We start from the raw sequence: 8,359 nt of genomic DNA, 5'->3' as shown, positions 1-8,359 counted from the left end.
ATATATATATATTTTTTTTTTTTTTTAAAGAAAATTGGTACCATATATATCGTTGTGTGTGTGTGTGTATTGTGTGGTTCCCCGTAAGTTAAAATGTACAGTTGCACAGAAGTCTCCCAACCGTACGTAGGTGATAATGTATGAATAACACAAATATTTATGTATCGAATTTTGGGGACGGCGGCAAAGAGTACGTGTCAAACTCTATATATTTTTTTTTTTTTTTAAAGAAAATTGGTACCATATATATCGTTGTGTGTGTGTGTGTATTGTGTGGTTCCCCGTAAGTTAAAATGTACAGTTGCACAGAAGTCTCCCAACCGTACGTAGGTGATAATGTATGAATAACACAAATATTTATGTATCGAATTTTGGGGACGGCGGCAAAGAGTACGTGTCAAACTCTATCACATGGGTGATGTTGATTGAAAACACATAAAACAATTAAAAAGACAAAAAAAGACAAAAGAAAAAACCTCCCCTAATAAGCATATGATTGTGATTGATGATCTAGGGATTTGTTTTTTTTTCCCTTTTTGATAGAATCTAGGGAAAGGTTTGGTTTTTGACGATCAAACTGACCTTCATCTTTATGAGAGTTTGATCCAAACTCTGGTTTGATTCTTCAATGATTTTGATGTCATTAGAATCGAGAAATATTATTTCGTGGTGCATAAATCTTAAAATTTAAAATATTTTGTGATTTATTTTTACCATAAACAATAATCTATGAAGAGTTGATTATCCAAAATGATAAATGATAAAGAGAGGAAGAGATTAGGATTTAGAAAATATATAGTTAAATATCAAACTCACACGAACCAATCTTATCATTATTATTTCTAATTTAGACATTGCCACGATCTTCAAAGTAACATATAAATTAAGAACAAAATGGTTTAGAAAATTCCAAACAACAAACTTTTAAATTTTTAATCTATTCTCGTTTAACAATAGAAAAAAAAATAATTTAACTCAATAGGAATGAAAATTTAACCGTTCCTAATTATGTTTATCTGCACGAGTTTTTAATCTCATTCATGTGTAAGAATTTTTTTTTTTCCTTATTCTAGGAGAGAATAGTTAAAGATAGTGTTACTACCACTACTTTTGTTTGGAAGAGAGAAAAAAAAAGGTTCAAAATGGGAGGAGGAGCTTAATTTCTAATTCTCACTATTGATGACCTAGTAACATCATAATAAATATCAGTTCTAGTGTTATCTACACTTCTCGGCTCAATAATCTTGGAAAGCAAACTAACCAAAAAGCTAAGTTGTTTTGCACATGGAAGGAAGAGCACTAGAGCTTAACATTCTAAAACATGAGGCCATATATATTTTTCTGGTCAGTATATAATATATTGCCGGCCTAAGAATTCCTCTCACAAATCACATGGGTGGCTGGGTTTTCTCAGCACATGGATATTATTGGAATAACATGAGGTATAGGTCCCGTTCATTTCACCGATTCGAGTTTAAAATTTAATTTTTGCTACAGTAAAAAACTTTCATAAACAGTCATATCTAACTTTTTTATTACAGTAAAAAATTTTCACATAAAGTCACATCTCAACTCGAATCAGCTAACTACACGGGCTCATAGTTGACACGTAATTTAATTCATTGCATATTCAGATTATCGATCGGGGTTGCGTAGCGGCGAATTGGAACGACTTATTAGGACGTTATCACCAAACACTCAACAATCGATTTTCAACTAGCTAATTGAATATGGTTCTTATCTAGCTAATTGAATGCATTTGCAGGCAAAAAAGGAAAAAATAATGCTATCGTTGTTGCTGCTGTTGTTATGCATTCGTAATATATATATATCTGAATGCATTTGTAATATTTGTTGTTATACCTCATGAGTGAGTTTGTGTATAAATTGCAATCCAAATAGCTCAAATCATCAAATTCACCAAGGAAACCTATTAATGTCCGGCTTCCGAGGTGAGATTTGACATCGGTACTTAGCTAGTTTCGTAATGTTTATGGGAATTATGTAACTTCTTGTTTACCCCGGAAAATTCAAACCTCAACGTAAGATATAAGTACTCCACGAAAAATGCTAATATTATAACTAATAGAAAGTGACTCTTACCGTAAGATTCATGTTGTAGGCGATCTTTTTTAACCCTAAATTCATCAATTTATATTGTTGTTAATATTATTTTTGTAGGGGTTTTTTTTTTTTTTTTTTTTTTTCTTTCTTTTCTTTTCATTTGTTCTGCACTACCCACTGCTTAGGGATAGGAAAAAGGTAACATAAGTAGCTATTGATCAGTTTCAGCACGCCAAAAAAAAAAAGAAAAAATGCGAGATTATGAGTGCGTTTGGAACTCGTTCTAAAATAATTTTATTTTTTATATGAAAATAGAAATGAAAACGTTTTCAATCTCAGACAAAAATCATTTTTGAAAATGTGTTTGGTAGTTTTATATATCAAGAGATTATTTTAGTATAAAAAAATATATTCGAGAGATGAGAAAACGGAAACAAAAAATGAAAAACGACTAAAAGTCGTTTTTCATTTCTCTCTCATTTTACACTAAACCAAAAAATCATTTTCATTTCCGTTTTTTATCTTTAATTATGTCAAACATCGTTTTTCTCCCGTTTTCATTTTTTGTTTCTCAAAAAAAAGGTAAAAAATAAAAATAAAAATAACTCCAAACACAACCCATATGTTTCGATAATATTTTGTTATCTCCTATTCTTGTTTTGAGTCCACGAGTACATTGAAAACGATTGTTAATAATATAATTGATGTACAGCCATTGTTAATTATTTTTATAGAGAATTTTCTTTTAATATTGGATGGGTTTAAAAGTTTACCCCTCATTCTTAATTAATATTCTTTTATCAGTATAATTTTTTGACTAAAAAAGTTATTAATCAAAAGTAAATAGTAAAAATCTTGATCCGTGTACTTTTAAAATGTATTTGTTTCCTTTCTCCTTAATTATAAAATTGATGTAAAGGCCAGCTCCAATATAATTTGATCGAAATTAATTTTAAACCTCTAATGTTATCAATAATGGCCATGTTTTATTTGATATTTTTCTAATTAACAATCCCACATATATATATATATATATGTGTGTGTGTGTGTGTGTTTGTGTGGCTGATCATGGCTACTAACAAAAGGTTTCAAAGCAAACAATCATTCATATCAGACAGATGCATATCCCTTTTTTATTTAATTTACCCGAGTCTTTTATCGTTTATGCACGACAATAACCGCTAATTAATTTATAAAGACATTGAACCGCTCTACTTAATATGATAACATAATTTTAAGATAAAAATTCAAATCTAAAAAAATCCAAGTTCCATCATGCATGCATATCTTCGGTTCACCATTGTGGTTTCCTTTAATTTACTCTCTTTAGAGTAAACAAAAATAATAATAATAATAATAATAATAATAATAATAGAGGTACCATTATCCTATATTTTTTATGGAGGTTATGAAAAAAAATGTTAATTAATAGAACTCTTTCAGACCGGTAAATTTATGTCTTTTTAATTTTATATACCTTTTTATTTCTAAGGTCTAGAAAACTCTAAAGTATTTTTTTTTATTAAGAACATGGCACGATGATTGTGACTTTAAGAGTATGTTTGGTAGGAAAGAAAAGTAGAAGGAAGGAAGAAGGTGGAGGGATTTTAGGAGGAAAAATATAAATATAGGTTGTTTGGTAGGAGAGAAAAGAGAAAGGAAGAGGAAATGGAGTGGAAAATAATACATGTGAGCCCCACCATTTTTTTTCTTTCCACAAGTGGGCAGAAAATGGGATGAAAAATGGAGACAACTCATTAAAGTGAGCAAAGTTATTAAACTACCATTTTCTTCATCAACATCCAAGCAAAAAATTTAAGGGTATAAAAGTAATTTACGAGTAAGATTTTTTCTTTCCTCCCAATTTAACTTCCAATACCAAACAAGTGAAGGTAAGCTCATTTTCTTTCCATCTTCTCATACCAAACAACATAAAAGAAAATTAATTTTCTTTTCATTATTGCTATTTTCCATCACTTTCATATTTTCTTTCTATCCTATTTTTTTTCCTTCCTACCAAACATAGCATAAGGGTGATGGGAATTCTCAAGAGTACCTCCAAAAAAACAATCATCGACTTTTACATGTTGGATCACGGACTCCTGATTACTGCGTGCCTTCATCTGATTATAATAAAGGTGAAACCTAATCAACTTTTTTAATACACAGAAAGTTGAAAGTCCCTCAATACACACAGAAAGTTCCTCACATTATGGCAATGTGATTTTCTAATTACCAAACTTATTTGGCAACTTCTACGGTACATTCTAAAAAGAATTATTTGTGAGATTCTATTTTTAGTCGTTGTATTAATTTTTTAACAATTATATATGTAGAAATCTATATTAAAAATTTACAGCACTATATATAGAACTGCTCCTGCTACATATCTTATAGTCAAAAAATCAATCTAACAGTAAAAAGACAGTTGACGCATTTAGAACTCGTTCTAAAATAATTTTGTTTTCTGTATAAAAATATAAATGAAAACATTTTCATTTTTAGGCATGAATCATTTCTGAAAATGCGTTTGGTAGTTTTATTCATAAATTGTTTTCAATCTAAAAAAAACTGAAACTGTGTTTGGTGGTTTCATTTTTAAAAACATGTAATAGTTTTTAAAACAATAATATATTAAACTCCTCCTCAGTGTGTCCCATTTCAAACACCATTTTATTGTCGTTTCATCAATTAAAAAAGACTACTCAAACATTATTATTGTCTTTTCATCAATTAATGTCCTCCGACGACATTCAACGGCGAGAAGCCGCCCGTCGACGCCTCAAGCTCTCTCTCTCGCTCATCAATTGTCCTGAGCTGATCTTAATCTCCTCTGTAGCCCAGCCATAGAGAACTCCGGTAATCGCTGCAAACTTTCACAAAGTCTAGTGATGGGTGGGATCACGCCGTTTGCAGAAGACGATCCCCAACTTGCGATCCCCGGAAGCAGCGGCTTGGGATCTCCTTCATGGCTCCAGCTCATGATCTCCTTCAGGGGAGACTAACGTTCACACTTCACATGCGTGAAGAAGGAGAGAGAGCAAGTGAGATCTGAGAAAGTACAAGGAGGAACAAGAGAGAGAGAGAGAGAGAGAGAGAGTTGTTTCTCAAAAGTGCGAGGAGTTATTTCAGAATGACTGAGAAGAGGGAAAATGAAAATGGAAAAAGAAAACAATTATAGATCGATTTCATTTCTGCTGATTTTTTGGGAATAATTAGAAAATGTTTTCAATTTTATTTGCCAGGAAATGCGGTGCCAAATGCGTATCTCAAAACATTTTCAGTTTTTAATCATTAAGAAATGTGAAAAACGTTTTTAATCATTAAGAAACGTGAAAAACGTTTTTGGAAATGCTTTCAAAGGCACAGTACGTCACTGGTTGATAGTCATTTGTTATCTTTTTTTTTGGTAAGTACAATTGTCTTGTCATGTAACTACAATTTGATAAATGGATTGACAGCGATAAATTCCACCCGAAAAAGAGACAACAGTAAATTAATTACTAAAAAAGACACTAAAATATAATAATGGAAGAATTTGGCAATAAGGTTAGAAAAATTCAATAGCTAATGATTATTTATTAATCATATTTCCCTTGGATTCCTCTTAGGTTGAACTATGCGCGAGAAAAAAAAAATTACACTTATATTAATTATTATTTTATTAGCTGAGATGTTTCATTCAAACTTTGTCTAAATATTAGAGGAAAGTAATTTCACACGTAATTATATCACAAAGTATAGAAGGTCTGAAGAGAAAAATGAGTGCATACATACATAATTTTTTTAAAAAATAGAGCAGTAGAGAGTCTAGGGACTAGTGTGAGGGAACTGTATCGCATTTACACCTTTAAATTTTGAATTTATACTTAAGCCTTGTAGATTCGAGTTTTCAATTCAAGTTGAGATGTGACATTTTCTGAGAGCTTTTTACTATAGCAAAAAAAGTTAGATGTGATATATTTTGAGAGCTTTTCACTGTAAGAACCTATAACTGAAAACTCGAATCGATAAAATGAACGATGCCTTAATTCATACGCTTTTTTTGGTCAATAATAAATTTTTATTTTCTAATTACCAAACTTATTTGGCAACCTCTACCGTACACACTCTAAAAAAATCCACCGGTGAGATTCTATTTTTAACCGTTAAATTTTTCAATAGTCATATCAGTGCAAATTTATATTAAAAATTTATAGCGTGTCATATACAAAATTGTTCCTATTATAAATTTTACAGTCGAAAAATTAATCTAACAGCCAAAAAAAGCGTTTCACTGATTTATTTTTTTAGTGTTCTACTGTAGAGAATGCCAACTTATTTGTAACAATTTACATTTTACCGCTAAAATTGATAATCATTTGTCATCCTTTGTTTTTGGTAAGCACAATTGTCTTGTCATGTAACTAAAATTTGATAAATGGATTGACAGCGGTAAATTCCACCCGAAAAAGAGACAACAGTAAATTAATTACTAAAAGACACACTAAAGTATAATAATGGAAGAATTTGGCAATAAGGTTAGAAAAATTCAATAGCTAATGATTATTTATTAATCATATTTTCCTTGGATTCATCTTAGGTTGAACTATGCACGAGGAAAAAAAATTACTCTCATATTAATTATTATTTTATTAGCTGAGATGTTTCGTTCAAACTTTGTCTAAATATTAGAGGAAAGTAATTTCACACGTAATTATATTACAAAGTATAGAAGGTCTGAAGAGAAAAATGAGTGCATACATACATAATTTTTTTTAAAAATAGAGCAGTAGAGAGTCTAGGGACTAGTGTGAGGGAACTGTATCGCATTTACACCTTTAAATTTTGAATTTATACTTAGGCCTTGTAGATTCGAGTTTTCAATTTGAGTTGAGATGTGATATTTTCTGAGAGCTTTTCACTGTAGCAAAAAAAGTTAAATGTGATATTTTTTGAGAGCTTTTCACTGTAAAAACCTATAACTGAAAACTCGAATCGATAAAATGAACGATGCCTTAATTCATACGCTTTTTTTGGTCAATAATAAATTTTTATTTTCTAATTACCAAACTTATTTGGCAACCTCTACCGTACACACTCTAAAAAAATCCACCGGTGAGATTCTATTTTTAACCGTTAAATTTTTCAATAGTCATATCAGTGCAAATTTATATTAAAAATTTATAGCGTGTCATATACAAAATTGTTCCTATTATAAATTTTACAGTCGAAAAATTAATCTAACAGCTAAAAAAAGCGTTTCACTGATTTATTTTTTTAGTGTTCTACTGTAGAGAATGCCAACTTATTTGTAACAATTTACATTTTACCGCTAAAATTGATAATCATTTGTCATCCTTTGTTTTTGGTAAGCACAATTGTCTTGTCATGTAACTAAAATTTGATAAATGGATTGACAGCGGTAAATTCCACCCGAAAAAGAGACAACAGTAAATTAATTACTAAAAGACACACTAAAGTATAATAATGGAAGAATTTGGCAATAAGGTTAGAAAAATTCAATAGCTAATGATTATTTATTAATCATATTTTCCTTGGATTCATCTTAGGTTGAACTATGCACGAGGAAAAAAAAATTACTCTCATATTAATTATTATTTTATTAGCTGAGATGTTTCGTTCAAACTTTGTCTAAATATTAGAGGAAAGTAATTTCACACGTAATTATATTACAAAGTATAGAAGGTCTGAAGAGAAAAATGAGTGCATACATACATAATTTTTCTTTTTTTTTTTAAATAGAGCAGTAGAGAGTCTAAGGACTGGTGTGAGGGAACTGTATTGCATTTACACCTTTAAAATTTGAATTTATACTTAATTCATACGCTTTTTTTGGTCAATTATAAATTTTGATCACAAAAAAGACCTAAAGACCCTTAAAGAAAAAAAAAAGAATAACAATAAGAAGAAAATAAAAATTTAAAAATGTGACGGATATTTAGGTTAATTTCATAGTCAAAATCAACATTTGATTAAAAAAAAAAGAAGATAAAAATGTGTAAGTGTAAATTTGATATAGTTCAAAATACAGGTCATAAAAATAAAAATAAAAATATAAAACCAAAATATAAAAGGGGCGACTCAAAGGAATGAACAAGGGAAGACAGCTTCTCTTTCTAGCCTCTATAACCACACTTGCCTTTCTTCCTCAGTCTCTGTTGCCACACACACACACACACACATATATATATACATATATATATATACATACACACACACACACACACACACACACACATATATATATATATATATATATAAAGAGAGAGAAAAAAACAAAAACAAAAAGAAA

This window comes from Morus notabilis, unplaced genomic scaffold, assembly GCF_000414095.1.
Source record: "Morus notabilis unplaced genomic scaffold, ASM41409v2 Scaffold1360, whole genome shotgun sequence".
NCBI lineage: Eukaryota > Viridiplantae > Streptophyta > Magnoliopsida > Rosales > Moraceae > Morus > Morus notabilis.
The sequence above is the reverse complement of the archived record's forward strand: the minus strand, read 5'-3'. Positions refer to the sequence as shown.